The sequence below is a fragment of the Canis lupus genome, chromosome 18, assembly GCF_003254725.2.
Source record: "Canis lupus dingo isolate Sandy chromosome 18, ASM325472v2, whole genome shotgun sequence".
NCBI classification, from domain to species: Eukaryota; Metazoa; Chordata; class Mammalia; order Carnivora; family Canidae; genus Canis; species Canis lupus.
In genome coordinates this window covers 8,151,903-8,177,765 of record NC_064260.1, presented here as the reverse complement: position 1 = coordinate 8,177,765, position 25,863 = coordinate 8,151,903, and the positions used below count along the sequence as shown (strand labels likewise).

The 25,863-nt window shown below is 39.6% G+C and overlaps 2 long non-coding RNA genes across 2 annotated transcripts in view; one reads left to right on the top strand and one right to left on the bottom strand.

Moving 5' to 3' along the window:
- Positions 1-16,163, top strand: part of LOC112661380 (uncharacterized) — a 111,938-nt gene extending 95,775 nt beyond the window's left edge. Inside the window, exons 5-6 of the long non-coding RNA XR_007403467.1 lie at positions 6,476-6,670; positions 14,701-16,163. This is a non-coding gene — a long non-coding RNA (uncharacterized LOC112661380). The remainder of the gene's footprint in view (positions 1-6,475; positions 6,671-14,700) is intronic.
- LOC118351432 (uncharacterized) lies at positions 11,762-20,752 on the bottom strand. Its single transcript, XR_004806885.2, has 3 exons — positions 20,623-20,752; positions 13,669-13,718; positions 11,762-12,011 (listed from the first exon to the last, which is right to left on the bottom strand). It is a non-coding gene; the product is annotated as an uncharacterized LOC118351432 (long non-coding RNA).
- Between the last annotated feature and the right edge of the window lie 5,111 nt (positions 20,753-25,863).

The window sequence follows — 25,863 nt, the reverse complement described above, 5'->3', positions numbered from 1 at the left end:
AGTAACAGCAAAAGTTTGCTACCTTTACTTTTGTTCTCATATTTAACCTCAGAGGTCCTGGTTGTGGGGCTACATAACCATAGAGAGGAAGCCAAAAAGGGGAAGAGAAGGTAAACATCCCCTAGCTCCAGCTACTCAAACTGTAGTCCTTGGACGGCAGCATCCACATCCCCTGGCAGCTTACTGAAATGCAGAACCTCGGGTGCCACCCCAGACCTACAAAATCAGCATTAGCATTTTAACAAGATTTCAAATGACGCGCGTGTAGGTTAGTTTGGGAAGCACTAGCCCTGCAAAACGATAAGACTGAACATTCCCATTTACTCTTACTTACTGACTTTCTTATTTGAATACAAGTCTTTCTACAAAGTTTGATCGAGTAGTCCCAATGAGAGCACTCACATACTTTTGACTTATTTTCTCTGCTTATCTAGTCCAGTTCTCACAGTTGCCCAGAAGCAAAGAGCGAGGAAAGCATTGACTAATAAACAGGATAATTTCTGCCACTCAGTTTGCTGTGGGTTGGTGGAACTTTCTTCCATCACCAGAGTTAGAAACCTAGGGCTTCAGCCATACCCAAGAGACAAGCCAAAGATTTCCTCTTTTTCACCAAAACATCTCTGCTATGTACTCTCTGACTTATATATATATATATATATATATATTTCTAATGTATAGAAATCACAAATGATACAGAAAAATCTATATAGAAATCAAACTCTAGTTTAACTACTTTTATTTCACCAAACCTTCCTCTCCTTAGTGTCTAGGTTTCTAATTTGTTAGTATTATGTCTAGAAACTCATTATGGTTGCATGTAAACCCTGTATTCAAAACAGACAGATATATTCCTGAATGGAGCTTTTTTTTTTTTTTTTTTTTGGTGGGATGACTTTTTTAGAGTATTGAAAATCCATATATAATAACTCTGCTTCTATACTGTAGGTCCTGGAAAGCCATTTCAAACTACAATGATACCTAATGTCTCAGAACATGGGAGACAGATTTCCTGATATCTTCTTTCTTGGGCAGAGGGGAAGGAAATGATCTTTATCTATGTTAACACCTAAAGCAGGGACTTCATCCAGAGAATATTTGTAATCACCCATTAGGATTCCCACAAGTCGAGGCAACTACAGTAGGGTTGGTAGCCTTTGGCATCTATATACTAGGGAAACAAAGTGGGTGAGAAGCTTATTTGCAGGGGCAGGAGGAGGGATGGTGTTCCTCAGGCTTTATTTATAAAAGAAATGGGAGGAAGGTACATATGACAAGCAATGGTTCTCCTAAGTCCAGGAGACCAAGGGGTGGAAGGAACCCCTGCATGTCTACATGGAACACAACAGGTGTTCTGAGTGTTTAGGTGCCGACATTAAATGGCTTTAGCAGCAGTAGAGGTCAATGAAAGGGCCCGGATTGAAAAGATGTGTGAGAACTATCAGCTAGTTCACAAAACACAGCTCCACAGACTTCCTGTAACAACTGGGCAAACCACTGAAAGAGGACTGAGTGTTTGCCTTGTGCAAGCCAGGGGAAACTGAATCAGGGGTTAGTGGGAAAGTAGTGGCCACCAAAAACATAGGAGGTCTAGGGTAACTAGTTCAATTTAGTGCAAGCTGTTCTTCCAGCACTTCAGGGGATCAATAATGTTCTCTAGATACAGAAGCCATGTGGCCCCTCTAGTGGCTTGTACCCTCTTAAAGATGGCACTCTTGAATGTAGAATCTTCAACGATAGATCAGGGAGAAGAGTTATCATTATCATCATTGTGCCAAGAAAGAAAACAGAACACAGACATCCAGTAATTTATACCAGCCAGACCATCCTACGTCTTCCAGGCTTGCTTCTCTTGGAAATCCATTTCAGGTAAAATGCATTCACCTAAAAAGACCTTATGCTTGATTACATAAAGTCAGCTACGCATTTTATTTCATTTTGAGTCACTGTCAAGAAGGCCAAGTGCTGTTCCCTTTTGAGTGAAGAGGAGGAAAATTGTTCATGGAAATTATAATTGGGGTGGGAGGGAGCAAGCAGGAGTGAACTTAGTCAAAAGGAGAAAAGAGTTTTTCCTGAATCCTCCATCTCCAGATTTCTAGTCCCTCAAGCTACCCATATATGCTATAATGAACTAGGAACTGTCTTCTGACCTCCTGGAAATCAGAACATTCCAGGAGGTATAAATTGGGAAGTTTAGCACCTTTCATCAGCACCTCCCAACTGAGGGCACATGGCTTGATTCTTCACAATGATCCTTGTACGAAAGGGGAATTCCCATTTTTTTTTTAATCTTTCTCAAAGGAAAATTGTGTAAGGTTTAGGCCTAATTGCGTCCAAATAATTCCCAGAAAGCAGGATCCTAATCAACCTCTGGGCAACGAAAAATTTCCAGGTAAAGGGATCTGTATTAGACAAGACCAGCCCGAGGGCTTGACCAGCCTATAAAGAGCTACAGATTTCTTGAAATTCAAAGCATCTTGAGGACCTACCTATGCCAAGTGCCGGCATAGTTCATGAAATCTACACAATAACATTCTGAATCTTTCTTTTCCAAATATGCGCTAAATAAGCTTCATTCAATTATGAATTATAGTGCTATTGGCCAGGAGTTCAAGGCTAATGAATCAGCAACGTAGTTTAAATAAGGTGCCTTTAAACAGAAACACACTTAAAACCAGTATTAAAACCTGTATTGATCTGTTGATGAAAACGTGATGGCCAGAGGCTTGTAGGAATGACCCTTGCATTTCTCCCGGGAACAATGGCTCTGCGTTTACTAATTCAGCACTTTTGGTGACTTTCTAGAATAATACCTGCCTCAGATAAGGAGAATCAACTGCACATCTATGTAAAGCAAGAAAAAAAGGAAGAGAAAGGATTGGATACTCACTGCATCCCTCCGCACTTTTTTTCTTTGTATTTTTATTGCTGTTCATTGCTTTAAGGAGAAAAGGGTAAAGTATTAAAGAAAAGTTCTATCACCAAAGAATACATTTTAATAATTCTGCCTAGAAGTGAATTTCAAGCCCCAGCATCTTTCAATTGAGAAATTTTACTATACAATCTCAGTTCCCTTCTGTTGATTAGATCTTTAGGGGCACGAAGAGCAAGATCTTCCAGTCTAACACACAAAATCCTGGGAGTTATTTACTCTATAATCCATGCCAAGAACGCTGGGTGATTGAAATGTTCCTTTGATTTTCACAGACTTTATAAAACATTTCCTGAAAGATGCATTTGTGAGCTCTTTCAAGCCATGAAACATTCCTTTTTTTCATTTCAGCCATTATTTTTCAGAGGGAAATTTCATTAACACCAAGCATGTTTTTCAAATTAACTAAGAACTTGTGCTAGGAGAACAATTAAGATTCTTGTTTGATAATTATCTTTGGTTAAGCTTTTAAGGCTGATTTAAGACCAAAAAATTGAAAAGAGAGAGAGAGAGAAAAAAAAAAAGACAGAGAAAGAAGCCATCGCTTTTAGCCAGGCCCCAGGACCTGCAGGATTGTGAACAGTGTTTTATATTTAGCTACCCAATATTTTGAGTAGTTCTGAAATTGGAAAGCAATGTTTTTCCACGAATTCCCTGTAATAATTTTTCCTAAGGCAACTCTAACCAAAATACCTTTTGGTTGTGTTTTTCCTTTTCATTGTGTTTTTCTAAGTCTAGAGAGAATCACAGAGTTTCTCCCTGCTACAATTATATCTTCCCTGAGAAGGGTGGAAGAGTTTGCCAAGCAGAGCAGTCCCAGTCCAGTCAAACCCAGGACTAAATTCATGATGAGTGGATGGACACCATAGATAAATTCCCCTCTGGGAAGAATAGTGAGCCATAGGATTGCTCTCCACCCTCCAAAATGCAGAGGTCCCAAGAACTTCCACCAAATCCAACAGATATTTTTTTTTTCCTTTGGACTTCCATCTTCACAGGTGGAAATCCATGGCATCACCATCACTGACCACCTACATCCTGTGTGACATTTCTGAGCACATCTATTAGCACCACCTACAAATACCTCCCCCAGTATACTCCAGGAACCTAAAAAGATATACTGTTTCTCAGATATAGTTTTTGATTCAGAAGTCTTACTAGTTACATTGAGAGTATCCTCAATAGCAGTCTTGGAATTGCAAAAACTCAAATTAATGCCCTTGGATCCTACCTCTCCTCCAGACTGGAAAGTGTGTGTCTTCAATGTATCTGCTATGGACAGGTTGCTTCAACCCTTGGCACCATAGTACTCTATTAGATTTCTCTGCCCAGGGCTGGGTCCCAGGCCAACCTGTCCTACACACTCCTCATACTTTCACACATTTGAACACAAGTGGAAGGAGTATATGTGCTCCATCTTGATTGAGGGCACTGACAGAAGGTAGCAAAAAGAGCATTGGTAAAGCCAACTGAAGAGCTGACATTATGAAAAACTGGTAAGGTAACAACTCCTTCCAGGAAGTAGACCATCATGCCAATGGAAAGATCATCTTGAGCCAGGAGTGATGAAACCACAGTGTAATCAAGGAGGCTTTTGTGGGTGTTGGAGGAGGGTAGACCCCCAAGAACTGGAAACTTGGGAGCACATATGCAGGTCTTTAGGGGTTCTCTGATACAAAAGAAAATTGCAGCAAGTGAAAGACCAGTGATTTCGGGGTATGGCCTGATTTGGGGGGTTTTTCTGTGCATATTTTGTTTTTTTCTTTTTTCCTACCTTTATTTTTTATGTTTTTATTAAATTCCAGTTAGTTAACATTCAGTATAATATTTCTTTCAGGTGTACAGCTTAGTGATTCAATACTTCCCTACAATACCTGGTGCTCATCACGAGTGCACCTCTTAATCCCTACCATTTATTTAACCCATCTCCCCTCCCACCTCCCCTCTGGTAATCATTAGTATGTTCTCTATAGTTAAGTGTCTGTTTCTTGGTTTGACTTTCTCTCTTTTTTTCTCCTCTCATTATTTGTTTTGTTTCTCAAATTCCACATACGAGTGAAATCATATTGCATTTGTCTTTCTCTGACTTATTTCATTTAGCATAATACTGTCTAGTCCCAACTACATTGCTGCAAATGGCAAGATTTCATTCTTTTTATGGCTAAGCAATAGTCCACTGTATATATACTACATTTCCTTTATCCATTCATCTGTTGATGGATATTCAGACTGCTTCCATAATTTGACTATCAGAGATAAAGCTGCTGTAAACATTGGGATTCATATATTCCTGTGAATTGGAGTTTTTGTATTCTTTGGGTAAATACTTAGTAGTGTAATTGCTGAATTGTAGGGTAGTTCTATTTTTAACTTTATTTTTTTAAAGGTTTTATTTATTTATTCATGAGAGGCACAGAGAGAGAGGCAGAGACATAGGCAGAGGGAGAAGCAGGCTTCCTGTGGGGAGCCCGATGTGGGACTTGATCCCAGGACCTGATCATGACCTGAGCTGAAGGCAGATGCTCAACCACGAGCCACCCAGGCGCCCCTATTTTTAACTTTCTGAGGAATCTCCATACTATTTTCTACAGTTCACATTCCCACCCACACTACACGGGGGTTCCTTTTCCTCCTCATCCTTGCCAACACTTGTTGTTTCTTGTGTCATTGATTTTAGCCATTCTGACAGGTGTGAGGTTGTCTTTTAATGTTATGGTTTTACTTTAATGAAAATCAGATCTCATCACTCCCTACGTAAACCCTCCCAGGGGTTTCCTATTGCATTTAAAGGAGAATCTAAGTCTCACCTCACTCCCTACATTCAAACCAAATTGGATCCATTCTGTTCCTAGAACCTGTCAAGCACTTGATCATCTCAGGGCACCCCCTGATCATCTCAGAGCCCCCCAACCAGAGCCAGGTTCTCTCTACCTGGCATGCCCTTCCCTAGGCTCTCTGTATGGCTAGTTCCTTCTCATGCTTTATGGTCATCCCTTGACACCCTATAATATAGCATCCCCTACTCCAATTACCTCCACTTCTTACTCCCTCCAATATCACTGTTTACTTCTTCACTAGCACTTCTTGCAACCAAATATTGTTTTAGTGATATAGCTCTTGAGATTGAAGGTTTATTATTGAATCCCCATTGCCTGATAGAAGTAGCAAATCAACAAATATCTCTTGAATGAATAAATGATGAATAGAGAGTGAAAAAATGAATCAGTTAATATCATTAGGGAAAAGAAAGTAAAACTGAATTTCTGAAATAAAACCAAAGAGTACAAGTATTATTCAAGCACCATGCAACTTGGAATATTTAAGACAGGGCACTCCATGACATCTTAGAAAACAAGATCAAGATGATCTTTCCTTGTCTCTTGCACTTTTCACCTTAAAAGATTTCCTTAGAAACTCATAATTTTATTTGTTCTGAATCTGACACATCCCCACCCAGATTTGAGCTGGTTTTTCTTTGAACTTTGCATGTGAATATTGACCCATGTAATATTTTCACCAGCAAATGTCTTATGACTTCCCAGGTAGCCTGTCTGAGCAATGAGGTAATGAATATGAATCACCTGCCATGACTCTGCTCTCTGAACACAACATGGGACGTAAATGAAAGCTCTGCATAGCTCCAAGGAGCTGGCCTCACCCTCCCTTGAATGCAGCTGGATTGTCTCAGTGGCAGCAGAGAAGTGAAAAGAGAAGTCTGTACAGTGGAGAGAATTCCCCCTTGTGAGTTACTAAACTTGCAAAACTTTGGAAATTCAAGTCTTCTGACCATTTTTCTTTTAAAAACAAAATAGTCTTCAGGAAATTACTTTTTTAATTAATTTATTATTTTTATTTATTTATTTTTAAGTCCAAAGGCTAACATTTTGGCCTCGTGACAGGTTTCTGAAAAAGTAATTTCTTGACTTTAATTAATTTCTAAATAATTGTATTTCTAGCCAGTGCATAGAGGATTATAAGACAGACACATGTCTACAGAAAGAAAAAGGCATTGGCTGTCATGGACAATCCTCCTGGCTCTCTCGAAGCTCAATGAGAATGATATTCATATAAATAATTACAAATTTGAGTCTCCCAAGTAAGGAAGAGCTGTCTGAGTCAGTGTATGCATCAGTATGGAGGGATAAGGGTGCACATATGGAATTGGACACTCATTTCTGTAGAATGATGACAGTATCAATATTAATCAAATGAATAGAGAATTTGCAAATGTCACCAGTTTTCCTCCAGGTCCCCATAGTGCTTATGGTACTGAATCCCCGTTGCCGGATAGAAGTAGAAAATCAACAAATATCTCTTGAATAAATAAATGATGAATAGGGACTGAAAAAAATGAATCAATTTATATCATTAGGGGAAAAGAAAATAAAACTGAACTTCTGAAATAAAACCAAAGAGTACAAGTATTATTGGTAAAGTGGGTCAGTTATTTTTTTTAAATGTACTAGTAGATTAAATGTACTAATTAAATTAATAATAATTAAATTTTGTATAATGTTAGTACAACAGATATAAATACAGTTAAATAAATAGAAAGCAAAAATATAAATAAAATTAAAAAATAATAAATAAAATAAAATAAAATAAAATAAAATAAAATAAAATAAAATAAATAGAACGCTAGTTTTATATATTTCTGAAAAAAAAATCCCATCTTTGGAACTTCCTTATAACACATGAGCTTCCCTGTGAAAGATACAGACCTTTTTTTTTTTTTTTAACTCTTTGAAATGAATAGTCAAAACTAACCATTTGGAATTAAAATTACTTACAACAAAAGAAAGCTAGCAGATTTAATATAATTTATTGAGATTTAAGGAATGAAGAAGAAATAATCGTTTTTGCAGGCTCATCAGGAGCTTATTTCCACAAAACATCCCTAAGACGCTTTCCCACCACATGTTTGTTTCCATTATTAGGCGCTTGGCTGGGATGTGTTTAGTTTGGCAGCTCACCAAGTAGCATTCATTGGGTCTCGGTGGTACCAAATTTGACAGAAAGCAAGACACAGGGGGGAAAAGGTATTTCCAAATCACTATTTTCACATCAAAAATATAAAACCAGAAACCTCTTGGAAAACTAAAAAAAAATAAATAAATAAACTCAATTATGCTGCTTTGCATTCTTCTGTGATGGCAATCCTGCCTTCGCGGACACCTCCACATGCTCGCTGGGTGGAGGACGTCCCCAACCTGGAGGACGAGGATCCTGCAAATTCACAAAGGCTGGTCTGGCAAAACTGCCACACTTCTCTTCACCGTGTCCCCTCGCCACCACAGCGTCGCCTCTTGGTTCTACTGAACCTCCTCTGCACACCTGGAATATTCCTTTACCATGCATTACATAATGCATCACGGTAGTGATTTCTGAATTCCGATTAAATGGTGAAAATGGATTATTGATTGACCATAGCCCTGGCATGGATTTCTGGTATAAAAGATCGCATTATGGTCCATGCTCATCCACTTCCCTCTGCCAGGAAATGAAGCACACATCACCGCTACCTTCTCCGGGCTTGAAGACCAATGTGCTTATGTGACCGATACAACCTTTCCCGCCACAGTGTTCCCTCTGCCATAGGAAGGACATACTCAAATAGGGACTGGAACTTTAGCTTTGGTCCTGAAAGGAGAAGATGCACAAAGGAAAGCCTGTCAGACCACTCAGAGCTGCCAACGGGTAATGTGAGCAAGAAACCAGTGTGTCTTTTATAACCATTGAGTTTTTAGGCAAAGCTAACATCTATAATGTCATTTATGGGATGCACCCCGGAATATGACAAAATATTTATGCTAAATAATATCATGGTCTCCGGTCCATGAAATCAAGGAACCTCAAAGGTAGACTCCAAGAGCCTGGGCTCTAGAGACAGATCGGAGTTTAAAGTTGACTACCGTTTACTCTGTCTTTGGCAGATGAGTTTCTTTCTTTTTTTTTTTTAAGATTTTATTTATTTATTCACGAGAGACACAGAGAGAGAGAGAGAGGCAGAGACACAGGCTCCAGGCAGGGAGCCCAACACGGGACTCGATCCCAAGACTCCAGGATCACGCCCTGGGCCAAAGGCAGGCACTAAACCACTGAGCCACTCAAGGATCCCCCCGGCAGATGGGTTTCTGACTTCTCATCCGTATGATGGGGATGCTGCTAGTAGCCATGCCATAAACATTGAGTATGTTTAGAGAGATGATCTCTGCAAAGTGACAGCACAGCACAGGAACCACTATGCTAACAGTGGTGTCATCAGTGAGATTATCTGGGAAACAGGCACTAAGAGCAATATGAGCTGGGCCAAGACCTAAGGGGGGGTATGCCGGGGAGAACAACAGTTGTAGGGGAGTGGGGAGGAAGGAGCTGGGTCAGAGGAAGAAGGGAAATCGCAGTGGAGCAGTGGCAAGGCCGCAGAGGATTCCCCAGGGAGCTCTGGAGCTGCGGTGAGCCCTCCAGAGGTGTCCCAAACTGAAGCAAGGGGCCGGGCTTCGCACCTTCCCATCAGACCAGTCATTACATGTGGGCTGTCCCCAGGGAGGAAGGTACTAGCTGTGAGGAAGGCTGCTCTGTCAGCCAAGGGCCATTCCTAGAGAGACTTGGCTGCCGGCCAGGGCAGGCAGTGCTCCAGCAGCTGGAGGAATGAAGGCCTCAGGCCAGGAGGGGCTGTGTGTCCGGGATGCACGCCGCATCCCCCACGGCCCACCACTGTGTGGCCCGGGGGCACTTTCCTCATGCGGTGGGTGGACACCAACTGTGTAAAGCTCCTGCAGCATCCTAGGTGGCTGCTTCTCCAGGGAGAATCATACACAAGTGTCCGTGAGATGGAAAACAACCCTGCTTCAGTATCTGGTCTCGGGACCTACACTGAGGCACATCATGTCCCTCCTCTATAGCTGTTCTAGATTCTTCTGACTCACAGCTAGCACCTTCCCACCCTAGGTGACTTAGCGTCCCCAGGGCCAGGTTGCCAACCCCTTCCCTTGCTCACTGGTCTACTGATGCAAGGCCAACAGAGATGAGGCAGCAGCTGTAGCTTATCTAGCTTCATGCCTCCTGGTGAAACTGTTCCCTTTTGGGAACTATGACTTCTAAACCCACAGATTTTTTAGTTACAATGATAAGAAGATGTTTGTCCCCTCCCCTTGAATGTGGACCATTCGTGGTGACTCATATTCAACAAATGGGCTGTTGTGGCAGTGACAACTGAGGCCGGGTCATTAAAAGGGTAGCTTTTAATGCCATTTCTTGGCATACCGTCCCTTCTCTTCCTCATGGTCTGTGGGAAGCCAGCACCATATTGTGAGTACGCTCAAGCACCCACTTCGCTTCTGACAGTGGAGCCCCAGCAGCTGTCCTCTTATTATTTCAAGATCCCGCCATCATTTTATAACAGGCCAGTCCTGTACTTCCTGGTGACGTTGTACAGCTGTCCCCAGCACACTCCTCATCGCTTTGGGGAATGAACTTCCAGTTGTCCTGGGGAGCAGAATGGGCAACCGAGTTTTGTGGCCTTACTCCAGCATGTCCATTTCTCTGAATTTTTTATCTTTTTGTCCACATTTGTGACAAAAGGAGCATGGTTTCTACTTCCCTTGATGTGACCATTGCTTTCTCCAAGCCTCAGAAGCTGTCATAACAATGAGTTAACACTGTTTCTTAGGATCCTTACTGGGGCAAAGGTCCTGCATCATAAGAGAGTACTTGCACACGGAGAAGGTCTCATCTTATCCAAGTGCATGCTGCACCCCTTTTGGGCCATTACCCTCAGCATCCTGCTATATACATGCCCTCTTTTTATGCTATCAGTGAGATTCTATGGTTTTCACATTTAATTTTAATTTGGTGATTAATCACTCTCAGACTTTTGCTGCCTTGTCACAATGTAATATCCATTTGGTTCCCCAGTCCTCATGCTTACCACTCTCCTTGAAGTTTAGAGGCACCTGCCAGTGCATTTCCGTCCCATCCCAGTTCACTACCAGCAGAAGCTTAAGCACTGATCAGCCAGTGATCATGCCAGGCATGATTGCACTCCTACCCATTGCTAGAGCTAGCTCCTGGTGAATTCATCTTCCAAATGTGGGAACATTAAAATATGCTTGCTAGCCTCCCTATCAGCAACTGCTCTAGGTCATTTCCCAGTGTCGTTGGCTGAATAGTGGCCCCTCACCAAAAGGTACGTCTGCTTAAAGCCTATTAATATGACTTTATTTGGGAAAAGTGTCTTTGCAGATGTAATTAAATTCAGGATTTTGAGATGAGATCATTATGGGTTACCTTGGTGGTAAACCCTACCTCAAATCCAATGATGAACATCCTTTTAAAAAACATGCCTAAGTGAAAGTGATGTGAGAACGGGAGGAGATTGGAGTGATATGTCTACAAGCCAAGGATTGCTGGTAAGCACCAGAAGGTAGAAGAGAGGCATGGAATGGGTTGGCCTCAGAGCCCCCAGAAGGAATCAACACTGCCAACACCTTGACTTTGGACTTCTGGCCTTCTGAACTCTGAGAGAATAAATTTCTATTGCTTTAAGACACCTGGTTTGTGGCACCTTGCTATGACAGCCACAGGAAGTCAATACACCCAGGAAAACATACTCTGAGACAGACATTCAGCATGCAGGCTGAAGCAGAATGGGGCAGAGAGAAAAGGTGAACTCCAGTGGATTTTCAGCCTCAGTCTCAGCTGACCCCATAGGAAGCTTGAAGTTGACATGGCTCTTCAAATATTTCCTCAAGGATAAAGCAGATCCTTTCAGCCAAGGGCAATTCCAGGTCATGGACTTCATTGTGTCAGCCAGCAACATACCCAGCCATTGGGATATGAAGGCTTCAACCCAAAAAGAGGGAATGTGGATGGTGCTTCTCAGCAGCTACTACAGGAGGCTGTGATTATTATCATCAGGGTAAGAGCCACTTCAAAAATGGAGACAGTGGGGAATGGACCAATCAGAGTAGATTTGAGTGTATTCATTTTACCAAAAGAAATTTTTTTTTGCCAGTTGAATCCAAGGCCAAACACTGAGGAAGCCTGGGAGGAGAAAGGAGGTTGCTAAAAGGCCACAAGTGATCTGAAAAGGAAGAGTGAAATCATGAGCAGGCGTGAGGGCTTAAGGAGAATGTGGTGGTCGCACTCCAAGCCAACTCCACTAGGTGAGCAGCAGATCACTCTTTGCACCAGCAAGCAGAGCTTTGTCTTCTCTGCTGACACAGAAGGGGCCACAGACGTCACATAGTAGACCATTCTCCCTTATTAATAAAAAGCTTCTGTTTCGAAAGCCGATGAGCAATAAGCATGTGAAAAGATACTCAACATCCTTCATTGTCAGAGAAATGCAAAGCGAAATTCTGATGAGATCCCACATACCCTGGTTTGTCTGGTTATCATGGAACGACCTACAACAACGAGTGCTGGGGGACGCATGGAGAAATTGGAATGCCCGTACCCTACTGGTGGGGATCTGAAATAGTGCGGCTGCTTTGAAAAATTGCCAGGCCCTTCTGTAGTCAACCAAACACCTATTGCACGACCCAACTGATCCTTCCTCAGCTCTTCACTCAAGGGAAATGAAACCTATATCCACACAAACCTATATCCACAAAGACCGGCACACCAATATTCAGAATAGCTGCATCTGCAACAACCTCAAACCAGAAATAACTCAAGTGTCCATGGACAGGTGACAGGATAAACACATGGTGGTGCCGTCTTACAATGGACTACCCCCTGGATGAATCTCACAATCATTGAACGGAGTTAAAGGAGTCAGGCATAAAAGGATCCATACTACGTGGTTGCGTCTATACAAAAGTCGAGAAAAGACCAATGTAACGTATAGTGGTGAAAAGCACATTAGTGGTTGCCAGAAGCTGGCACAAGGGGGGAGTTCCTGGGAAAGCCACAAGGAGACTTTGGGGAAGGGGGGGAGCTGTGAAGAGAAGATTCTCTATCTTCAGTGTGGTGGTAGTTACGCAGGTATATACATTTGTCAAAATTCTTCAAATTGTGCACTTAAAATGGGTACAACAAAATTGACTTTTTAAAGAAACTGACCTCATGGAAGCCTCTCTGCCACTTTCTCTGGAGAGAACTGGAGCTATGGGCGGCGGCCAGATGACTACTCTTTTCTTAGCTCCCACAGTGATCCCAGAGTTACACATCAAAGGCTCTCTCCTCCTCCCCACAAAGCAAAATGACAGGGCTGTCTGCTGCAGCAATTATAACTCCCCAGACTAAAGAAGCCACAGAAGGTCACAAGCACTCTCAATTCCAATGTCATCATGTATTTACCTAGGAGACCTCATGGCCAGCTTGATCATGTTACTTTTTCCCACTGCTTCTTTCCATGTGGGTTCATTCACTAAGACACCAAAAGGTCACAAGTCTTACTCAGAGTTGGTGACAATGAGTCAATGGCCATCTTCCCTCCGCTTCCAGCCTGCAGTCTGAGCACTAACCCAAAGTTAGGCCCACTGACAGGGAGCATTATTTAGAATTTCCACCACCCCCAACCCCTCTCCACCGCCCCCACCCCTGCATACCCTGTTCCTTTTCTTCCTTTCTTCCATATTCCTGTCCTGCCAAGGACATCCTAACATAAATTTGCTAAAGAAAAGTTAGCAAATGTGTTTTCATGCAACTAATACTGCCATGAAAATTGACCGGCTGGTAGCCTCAGGGGACTTGCTGAAGCACCATGTTTTATAAATGTCTAGAATAATGCTCACCTGAAAAAAAGGGACGTATTTGCATATGAATTCACCGTACGGAAGCTGACCTGGTGGAAAACACAAATAGAATCAATGTGGTATCTTTGTTCAAGCAACCCTCCAAACAGCATCTAGAGTACAGCCAACTGTGTAAATTCCAGAGTTATTAGATAGATCTGGTGATCCAAATGTCAGGAGAAATCATCTCAGTATGGAAGATATCACTTCCGTTTGCCGCAGAGAGACATGATTAGCTTTGGCTGAGGAAGTTCTTATACTAAGAACGTACTCAGTGAGCAGAGGCGGGAAGGAAAAGGTGCTTAGCCCACTGTGCACAGTGCTAGTCCAGACATTAAAAAGGTTTCAAAAATACAGATTCCTACGTCTCATTATGAAGTTCCTCCTTAAGGGACCTGGGGTAAATCCCCAGACTCTATGTTTCTTACATGTTCCCAAGGTGATTCAGATGTGCAGCTGCATTTAGTCTAAACCTTGGCTTTTCTGTGACTTTTTGGGTTCACAGAGCCCTTGTCATGTGCCATAGTCTGCAGGAGCAGTACCCAAGTGTTTGGGGGATTGCTCCCCCATAACCGAGTGTGCACCCCCACTGTGGGAATATTTATTTAATTGCAATTGTCCGCATAAATGCATCACATTTCAAAGGACTCATGCTTAAATCCAGAGCCAACCTCCAAGAGCAAGCAAATAATTCAGCTGGTCTTCAGATGCAGGCGTCTTCCATCGAGGGAATAGGTATATCAGGCTTAGAGTCAACACCAGCAATCTGTACTCCCCCATGATGCGACGCACTGTTTTCTTGTACAGCTCATCTCTTTCATTTTGAAATGGAATTATTTCCAAGCGGAATGTAAATATTGCTACTTGCATGAAAAATCAATACAAGTAAGTTTGGGGAACTTTAAACTTTGTCCTCGAGAGACTTTTGTATTTCTTTTTTTTCTTTTTTGAGATTTTTTTTTATGTGTGCGTCTTTTAATCAAATCACAGAATGATATATAAAAATACTGATTTTTTTTTTTTTTAACTTAGTGACATGTTCCCAAACACGTGAAACAAGAATGAAGCAAGACAAACCGTGAATCCCTGCCTTTGTGCAGCGTGGGAGAAGTCCAGATAGTCAGCCCATCAGACTTGGGGTCTTACATCACCTCTGAGTGTGAGGCAAGGTTGAGGAGTTTCCATCTACATTTACAAAGCCTCCAGATCATGCGCTCTCTGGCAGGGTTTACGGGCCTCAGAGTGAAGCAACCAGAGCACAAATTCCCCCATCTGGAAGGAGAGCAGCCCCCGCCAGCCACAAGCCACTGAGCACAGCCCTCCTTGGAGAGTCTCTCCAGAGCCCATGCAGAGTTCCCTAGCTCCATTCTCAACTTCCTCTTGCTTCTTTTCCTTTCTATTACCAAAATACAACTCCATATAAAAAATAAATAGTGCTGTGTTGCCACAGATCTCTGTTCTCCTTTAAACATTCTGAGCAGCTCTGATGAGTCAAATCTCCAACTGCCTGGCACCCCAGGACAGATCCCTGGGCCCTCTCTGACCTTCCCTCCTTTCTGGCTTCCTGTTACCTTCTTGAGGCTTCCGCTTCCATCCCATCTCACTTCCCTCCATCTGGGTGCCTCCCCGGGTCTCTCTCAAAACCCTCTTGGCCTTACTTTCTCTGTGTATCTCTGCTTCTCTTTGGCCATCAAACACCGAGCATCCCTTTGTTTCCCCATCAACACAAAACCAAGCTGGAAAAGTGAACCCCAGGAAGAGACAACCGCTGTGTTAGAGCATCATGCTGAGCAAGCCTGGGCCAGGCCCCTGGCCCGTTGGGGCCCTGTCAGCACCTCCCATCACCAGGCCCCAGAGCTGCCCCTGGAGACCCGCTTTCTCTCTCCGCAGTACTTGCATCCTTCACACACGTCGAAGACGAGCTCCTGGCACACATGCAAGAGCAATCTGTACTGTGTGGAAGATATGGTCTCTAACCTCAGGTTGAACTAAAAAGCGCTGGAAATTTTAAGAGGCTGTCTTGACCTTTCAGGGTCGCTTAGGACGGGGATCTGCCCGGCAGTTGTTAATGGTGGTTTGATTGGGCTCCAATGCTGATTTGAAGTCTCCACTTAGAGTCTGGCCAAGTTAAACACACTTTCTTTTCATCTCTAGTTGCAAGGCCAGCCTCAGCCCCAGGTCTTCAGTCATTCCTTGGTTCTTCTCTGGATTCCCTCCAGTTTGTTGACAAATCCTCCGGTCCTCATTCAAAATTACTTCTTAGCTTCTCCCCGATAGTATCTCACAGCGTTTCCTCAAGCTCAGCATTTTGTTCGGCTTCTGCCCACACATTGAGTTGACCGCAGCAGCAAGAGCAGAGGAGAGCGGTGCGGAGCGGCCCGGGCCAGGCCAGGCGGGTGCAGGGCCTTTCCAAACAGCAGGCTCTTGCTCTTCTGGGGCTGGCGGGATTCTTTGTCTGTTCTTCTTTGAAAATGAATGCCCATTCTTGAGTTCCAAATCCCTACCAATCTTTGCTGAAAACTTACAAAATACAAATCTGCAGATGAATGTGAAACTCATGAGCAATCCACAAACTATAGGTAATTTCTGTTAATATTTTGTGTTTTCTTAAAAAAAATATTTTGCGTTTTCTTTCATCGTATATACAGATTTTTAAGCAGATTTAATTGTGTATTAAGGACATTTTTCTGGGTTATCTCCCGTATTTCTCTTCCAGCTTCCACCTTATGCATCAGAGTAACACCATTTTCCTTATTGTATTTGTTCGAAGCGCATTATAATCCTCACTGGTGGGCTGAGTAAATCCCCAATCATTTCTGCTTCCTTTTCAACATTTTCTTGACTGGTCCTTTATTTATTTATTTTTTCTTTCCAGATGAATGTTGGGTTCACTTTGTTGGCATTTGGAATGGAATTTCATTCCACATGAAAGTTAATACAAATTTTTAAAAAAAAAAACTGACAAAAAAATAAAATAATTTACAAAATAAAATAATAGAAATTTAAAAAGAACCAGCTGGCACTTACAATAGCATTTATTTCATGTCCATGTCCATCTCAGAACATGGACATGCCTTCACTTGTTCATCCTGTTTATTTGGTGTGTCACTATAGTGTTAATTGACTAGATCTTCAGATTTTTAACTTAACATTGCTAGGATTCTTTTTTTTTTTTTTTTTTTTTGAGTCTTTCGTTTCATGTGTGTGCCAGTGTGTGCGACTGGATGCCATTTTGCGATTCTCCTTTATCTCTGGATAGAAGAGCCTCCCATTTACCTTTATTGTGGTAAAATATACATAATAGAATTCACCTTTCTAAGTGCATAATTCTGCAGCATGAAACAGATACCTGTTTATTGCATGACTATCAGCATTTATCTCTAGAACTTTATCTTCTGAAAACTGAATCTCTGTGCCCATTAAACACTCATCCTCAATTTTTCCCTCTCCCCAACTCCTAGAAAACACCATCTTACTTTCTGTTTCTATGATTATGACTGTGCTAAGTACATTACATAAGTAGAATTGTACAGTATTTATCTTTTTATAACTCGCTTATTACTCTGAGCACATGGTCTTCAAGACGCGTCCATGCAACATACTGGAATTTCCTTTTTTTTTCAAGCCTAAGTAATATTATACTGCACCTATCTATCACTTTTTGTTCTTCCATTCACCAATCAATGGACGCTTTAATTGCTTCCACATTTAGGCTATTGTGAATAATGTTGCTATGAACATGAGTGGACAAATATTTGTTTGGACCCCTACTTTCAATTCTCTTAGGTATATACCAAGAAGTGGAATTACCAAATCATATGATATTCTCTTCACCAACACTTGTAATTTTCTGTTTTCTTTTTTGCTAATAGTCCAACATAATGGGCTTGTAACAGTATCTCATTATGGTTTTTATTTGCATTTCCCTAAAGATTAGCAATGGTGAGCAATTTTTCTTGTGCTTATTTGCCATCTGTATATCTTCTTTGGGGAGATGCTTGTCAAGATCTTTGACTTGTTTGTTAATTAGGTTTTTGTTTTCATATTGTTGAGTTTTAAGAGTTCTTTGTATATTTTGGATGACAGTCCTTAAAAGATTCTCTAAATATTTTCTCCCAGTCTGTGGCTTATTTTCTCTCGATATTGGGTTTTCCAGAGAAGAGGTTTTTTATTTTAATGAAGTTCAGTTAATCAATTATTTCTTTTGTGGATTGTGCCTTTTATGTTGTACCTGAAATGGCATCACCACGTTCAAGGTCATCTAGGTTTTCTCCAGTGTTATCTTCTAGAAGTTTTATAGTTTTGATTTTATATTTAGGTATGTGATCCATTTGGAGCTAATTTTTGTGAAGGATGTGACGTCTGTGTCTAGATTCACTCTTTTGCATGTAGATTTCCAGTTGTTCCAGCATCATTTATTCAAAAGACTATCTTTGCTCCATGGTATTGCCTTTTCTCCTTTGTTCAGTATTAGTTGACTGTATTTATTTGGGTCTATTCCTGGGCTCTCTCGTCTGTTCCATTGATCTGTTAGATCTTTTGCCAATACCACACTCCCTTGATTACTGTAACTTCATAGTGAGTCTTGACATTGGATAGTGTCAGTCTTCCATCTGGCTCTTCTGGGCTTTTGCCTCTTCATACACATTTTGGAATCAGCCTGTTGATGTCCACAAAATAACTTGCTAGGATTTTGATTGGGATTGCTTTGAATCTACAGATCAAGTTTGGAGGAACTGGTATCTTTATGATATTGAGTCTTCCTATCCATAAACATGAAATATCTCTTCATCTATTTAGTTTGCCTGTGATTTCAACCATCAAAGTTGTATGGTTTTTCTTCTGTAAATCTTATACATATTTTGTTAGGTTTATACCATAGTACTTAATTTCATGGGGTGCTAATATATATAGTAATATGTACTGCTTGTTCATCATGGGTTTATAAGAAAACAATTGAATTTTGTTTTAACCTTGTATCCTGCAACCCTGCTTTAATCACTTATTAGTTCCAGGATAGATTTTTTTCTTGATTCTTTTGAATTTTATGCATATATGATCATGATATCTATGAACAAAGACAGTTTTATATCTTTCTTCTCAAACTGTTTATCTTTTATTTCCTTTTTTTGATCTTAACACACTAGCTAGAGCTTCTAGTACTATGTTGGAAAACAGTGCTGAAAAACATTATTGCCTTGTACCCGATCTTAGTGAAAAAGCTTAAAGTTGCTCACCATTAGATATAATATTACCTGTAGGTTTTTTGGAGATATTCTTTACTAAGCTGATAAAATTCTCCTCTAAGCCTAGTTTTCTAAGAGTTTTTATCATGACTGAGTGTTGGACTTTATTAAATATTTGCATCTTATTGATATGGTCGCATGATTTTTCTTTTTTAGTCCATTAATGTGATTTTCAAATGTTGAACTAGACTTGCGTGCTGGGATAAATCCTTCTTGGTCACGATATATATTTCTTTTTATATTGTTGGATTCAATTTGCTAATATTTTGTTGAGAATTTTTGCATCTATGTTCATTAAAGCTTTTGGGCTAAAGTTTTCTTGTGATGTTTTTGTCTAGTTTGGCATTAGACTAATACTGGCCTAATAGAATGACTTAGGAAGTATTTTCTCTGCTTCTATTATCTGAAAATTATTATAGAGAATTGGTATCATTTCTTCCTTAAATGTTTGTTAGACTTATTTTGTCATGTATGCATATAATGATACAAATTTCTCTCTAAGAACTACTTTCACTGTATCCCACAAATTTTCATGTTATACTTTCATTTTCATGTAGATCAAAAAAATTTTAAATTTATCTTAAAATTTTGCCTTTGAGCCATTTGCTCTTCAGAAATACATTGCTTAATCTCCAAATATTTTGTTTTTTGATCCATTCTTACAACCTTTGTCTTCTAATTTGTGCACTTAAACATTGATTTTTAAGGTGATCCAGGATATATTTGGATTAATATCTACCATATTTGTTATTGTTTCTATTCATTGTCCTTGCTTTTTTGTTTCTATTTTTTGTCTTCCACTACTTTTTTGCCATTTGTGGTTTTAATTGAGCATTTCGTATGATTCTATTTTCTCTCCTTTCTTAGCACATAAATTATACTTCTTTTTTTAGTGATTGCCCTAGAGTTTCTAATATATATTTACAACTAATCCAGTCCATTTTAAATAACACTATACTACTTCATGGGTAGTCTGTGTACTTTATAATAATGAAATATTCCTAATTCTTTTCACTTATTTCTTGTATTATTGTTGTCATTCATTTCCCTTATATGTAAACATATGTAAATATATATAATCAAATACATCATTGCTCTTATTATTTTGAACAAACTACTGTCCGTTGAATCAAATAAGAATGTGAAAAATGTTTAATTATCTTCATATATTCTTCTTCTAATGTTCTTTCTTCCTTTATGTAGATCCAAGTTCCTGAATGATACCATTTTTCTTCTTTCTAAAGAACTTTTCTTAACATTTATTGTAAGGCAAGCCTACTGGCAACAAATGCTCCTAATGTTTGTTTGAGAAAGTCTTCCTCCTTCACCACTGAAGGATTATTTTCTCAGAATACAGAATTCTAGGTTGGTAGGCTTTTACTCTCTACACTTCAAATATTTTACTCCATCCTCTTCTTGCTTACATGGTTTCTGAAAAGAAGTTGAATGTAATTCTTATCTTTGCTTCTCTATAAGTAAAGGTGCCCCCACCCACCCACCTTGGGCTTTTTTCAAGATTTTTCCTTCATCTTTGATTTTCTGCAGTTTGTATATGATATGCCTCGGCATGATTTTTTTGACATTTATTCTCCCTGTTATTCTCTGAGTTTCTTGGATCTGTGTTTTGGTGTTTGTATTTGTCTGCTCAGGCTGCTGCAACAAAATACATAGACTGGGCAGCTCAAACAACAAAGATATGTTTTCTCACAGTTTTGGTGCTAGAATTCCAAGGTCAAGGTCCCATCAGGGTTGCTTTATGGTGAGACGTCTATGCCCACCCTGTAGATGAATGCTTTCTCTGTGCTTGCATGAAGAAAGATAGGATCTCTAGTGTCCCTTCCTCTCTTACAAGGATACCCATCCTGTTAGGTTATGTCCCCACCCTCATGACCTCTCATAACCACTATTACTTCATTATAGCCTCTATTACATTAGGTTAGTGCTTCAATGTATCAACTTGGAGAAAGATGCAATTTGGTCCATAACAGTTGTGCCTGATATTAATATGGTAAATTCTTGGTCGCTATTGCTTCAAATATTGTCTTCATTTCTTTCTGTCTTCTACTCCTAGTATTTGTGTTATGCATATGTTCCACTCTTGGTAGTGGTCCTATAGTTCTTGGATATTCTGTTTCATTATTTTTTTTCAGGCTTTTTCCCCTTTGCATTTCAATTTTGGAAGTTTACAATAACATATCCTCAAACTCAGAGATTCTTTCCTTAGATGTTTTCAGTCTAATAATAAGCCCATCACAGGCATTCTCCATTTCTGTCACAGCATTTTTTTTTTAAAGGATGATGCTTTTTTTAAGATTTTATTTATTTATTCATGAGAGACACAAACACACACAGAGGCAGAGACACAGGCAGAAAGAGAAGCAGGCTCCATACAGGGAGCCCGACCTGGGATTCGACCCGGGTCTCCAGGATCATGCCCTGGACTGAAGGCAGCACTAAACTGCTGAGCCACTGGGGCTGCCCTGTCACAGCATTTTTGATTCTTAGTATTTCTTTATTCTTTTTAAGAAGTTTCACCTCTCTGTTTACATTACCCATCTATTCTTGCATTTTGTCTATTTTTTTCAATAGAGATCTTAGTATATTAATTACAATTGTTTTAAATTTATAGTCTGACAATTCCAACATCCCTGCCATACCTGAGTCTGGTTCTGATGCTTTTTCAATATCTTCAAACTGTTTTTTGCTTTTTGTTTTTGTTTGTTTGTTGCCTTATACTATGACTTGTAGTGCTGTTGTTATTGCTGTTATTGAAAGCAGTACATGATGTACCATATGAAAAGACTCAGGAGAATAAGCCTTTAGAAATGTGATGATAAGGTGAGAGAGAAAGGGAAGCATTTTATAGTCCTATGATTTAGTGAAATGAATAACTCTAGTTACTCAGCCTTTTAATGAGTGTGTGGCCACCCCTGGGCTGTGAACTCCACAAGTACCTTTCAATTTTCCCTGCCTTGGGTGGGATAAGATGTCTGGAAGAGGCTGAAGTTAAGTACCCCCTCCCTAATTTGGGAAGCTGGTGAGGGCTGATATGCAGTATTTCTGTCCCTTCCTCATGTGGAAGGCTAAAGTGAGCTGGAGTTGGGTTTTTACATTTCCCCAGGTTGGCTAGGTTCTGATAAACCCCAATAGTTTAGGCTCTGGTAAAATATATTCTTTTGAGGGCAACCCTCTTTCCGAAGAAAAGAACATTCTGATATGTTTTAAAATGCGTGTTTCCTCTGATACTCACCATGAGAACTTGGTGGAGTTCCAGGAGTTAAAATTCAAAAAACTACCCTCCTTCTAGAGTTTTAACTCACAGACTTTTTTCTACACTGAACCTCCAACAATTGACCAGCTGAAGTTTAGGTTTTCCTACCCTGGTACTTTTTCCAACAGAGGTTTCTGCTTATGTGTTTCTGCTCTGGTGAGTTGTGATTCTCTGTATCCACCTGTCAAATCTGTCCAGTTTTGGGGGCACCCGACTGCCCTGTGACCAAATTGCTCTGATGGATCTAAGAAGAACTGGTTTTTCAGTTTCTTCAGCTTTTTACTTATTGTTAATACAGACTACTGACTTCCAAACTCTTGCACGCCAGACTGAAAGCTGTAAGTCCTCTTTACTCATTTTTTATAATTCGGTTGTTGTTATTTCTGTTATTGTTGTTCAGTTATAGAGTTCTTTATTATCCTGGATATCATCTGGATATTATTCCCAGATGTATGGTATGCAAATATTTTCTTTTTCTCTCATTCTGTGGACTGCCTTTTCACTTTCTTGATAATCTTTTGATGCATAAAGTTTTAAATCTTGATGAAATTCAATTTATTTATCTATGTTTTTCTTTTGTTGCCTGTAGCTTTCAGTGTCATATCCAACAAAGCATTGCCAAATCAGATTTCATGAATTTTCCGCTTTTGTTTTCTTCTAAGCATTTTACAGTTTTAGCTCTATGTGTAGGTTTTTTATTCGCTTTAAATTAATTTTGTATATAGTGTAAGGTAAAGAGCCAGCTTCATTTTCTTACATGTGGCTAACCAGTTTTCCCAGTACCATTTACTGAAAAGGCTGTTTGCCCTTTTGCCATTAAATAATCTTCACACGCTTGTCAAAAGTCATTTAACCATATATGCAAAGACTTATTTGGGGGCTTTTTGTTCTATTATTTTATTGGTCTGGTATTTGTCTTTGTGCCAGTACCGTACTATTTTGGTTGCTGTAATTTTGTAGTAAGTTTTAAAGTGAAGAAATGTGAGATTTCCAGCTTTGTTCTTCGTTTTCAAGATTGTTTAGACTAGTTGGAGTCCCTTGAGATTCCATATGAATTTTAGGATGAATTTTTCTCTTTCTGCAAATTGGGATTTTGGTAAGAATTGCACTGAATCACTAGATAGCTTTGGGTAGTCTTATTTTTCCGATTTGTGAACATGAGATGCTTTCTTATTTATTTTTATCTTTAATTTCTATCAACAACACATTGTAGTTTTCAGTGTATAAGTTTTCACCTCATTGGTTAGGTCTATTCTTGAGTATTTTATTCTTTTTGATGCTGTTATAAATAGAATTGGTTTCTAAACTTCTTCTTTTGAATGTTTTATTGTTAGTGTATGTAAACAACTGGAGTATTTTTGGTCTTTCATCCTAGTTTACCACAATTTGAGTGACCTTGAAGAAATCCATGAATCTCTCTGAGCCTCAGTTTCCACATTTAAACAATACAGGTTAGATAGACGGTTTCTAAAAATTTTTGCTCTTTGAAATGCTGTGATTCTATTCACTTCCTTTAATCTTCCATGTAATGAAATCAGTTCAACTTGTTGGGCTAACTCAGAGATCATGCCTTCTGTGAGAGTCTCTCCAACTCCCCTTCCATTCTCACATGAATTTTATCACACCATAACACAGCTCTCAGGGCAGTATTCCACTTACTTGTCATCCACAGCAACTAGAACAGAGCCTAATTTTATAACAAGTAAGCAACAAGTAGGAGTGAATACATAAACAAACAAATACATATGCCTGGCAGTCCTGTAGCCAATACCATTGGTGAGACCCCTGTAACAGGTACATTAAACTCATTTAAAAAACCCCTTTATACGAGAGAGTAGACTTAAGATTTTCTTTTACATAAGAATGTAAATCCTTCACTGAGAATTGAGAACTATTATTCAAACTAGCATTTATATAAAAACTAAAAAAAAAAATCAGGCAGTCATGTAAATACCAACTTTTAAAAAAAGGAGGAAAGGCTCTTTATATATTATTTATGAGAAAACAATGGAAATAAAAGAAATGGGACATCAAAAAGTCCTTAGATTTTCTTAATCTAATTTAAATGATTTGCAAGGTGATGTATCCAGACTGAATTTTGAAGTATTATATTTGGCTCATTCTCTACTGTTCTGGGAGACTTCCTATTTAACACGATAGGCTTTTGTTACATACTAACTTCACACATATTTTCTGTCATCCATTCAAACTATTAAAATCATATAAGTACTGTAGGTATTGGAGAAAAGTCAGAGAAAACAAATCTTGGAGCTAACCTAGAGATAATCATTAGTTTAACAGAGTAGAAGAACCAATTTCACATATTTTAAGGACTGTCACATAACATGGGTACTAGGAGCACTAATTTTATAAAAGAAAACAAGTGCAATGAGTGATATTTGTAATGAAACAGCCTTGGTTCAATGTAAAGGAAACCCTTCTGAGAATTAGAGCTATTCCAACAAGAGACTGATTATTTCAAGGGAAGCTGATTATTTCAAGGGAAGATGGATTCCTTGTTGTTGAAAATACCTCAAGAGCTGATGAGTTTCCTGTCACCAAAAGTTTTCATAAAGAAGCTGAACACTCACTGACCAAGAAGAGAAGACTTGGGATACAAATTAATTAGATTGTCTCTGGACTTCCTTCTGGCTCTGAAAGTATATGATTCTATGATTCTAATATGTCTTCACAAGGAGGTGCTGGACTATCCGAATTCAGCTTACACGCTGTCCTCATTCTTTGGTCTAAACACTACAGGTTCCCTCAAGCAGTCCTCATAGTTGATATTCTCTCTTGGTCTTGTTCTTCAGACTATTGTTGACTATTCTAATTCTAATAATTCAGTCTAAGTCCATTTTTAGTTTTTTCTGCAGTTTCATATTCTTATTTACTCCTATTGAACTCAAAATTTCAGTTTTGTTCACACATTAGTAGAGAGAACACAGGCATTTGAGTGCAAAAGAAGAGCTGACACAAACTGCTATACATGGAAAAATCTCTCTGTTTCTCTCATCGTGAGTGTAGAGGATACTATTACATGCCACCAAGATCCAAGACCCCGACTTGATGACCAAGGCACTGCCAGCTGCAGTAGTATTGTCTGCTGGTAGCTCAGACCCATCACTTCTGTGGAATTCCCCCCAACCATAGAGGATTGTCCAGATATTTCCTCCTACAAGGAGATAGCCCACATACTGTGAATGGACACTGGAGGTCCAAAGGCTGGACCTTCTTACTTCATGCAGAATATTTCTAATAAATCATCTCATCTCCAGAGAGCTTCATGAAGCCTTTGTCACAACTACATTGTGGTTCAAATTCTCCCTCTGCCAATCTTGTCCCTTCATTCCTTTATAAGCTTAGTTCTTAGGAGCATTCCCAAGTACATAACCTGGACTTCAATCTCTGTCTTAGAGTCTCTTTCCTGGGGAACCTTGACCTAAGCATTATCAGTCTTTGAAATGAAATCAATACTACCTATTTTTTCATATCAAGAAGACCAAATGAGATTCCAAAGATGAAATTATTGAATACTGTAGAGAAATAGCTATGTGCCACTCATTTTTCACTTTTTTTTCTTTGAACCACACTTTCTCAACTAGACACATTAATAGCTATATTTAAAAATTCAAAAGGTTATTGGGGCACCTGGATGATGCAATAAGTTGAGTTCTA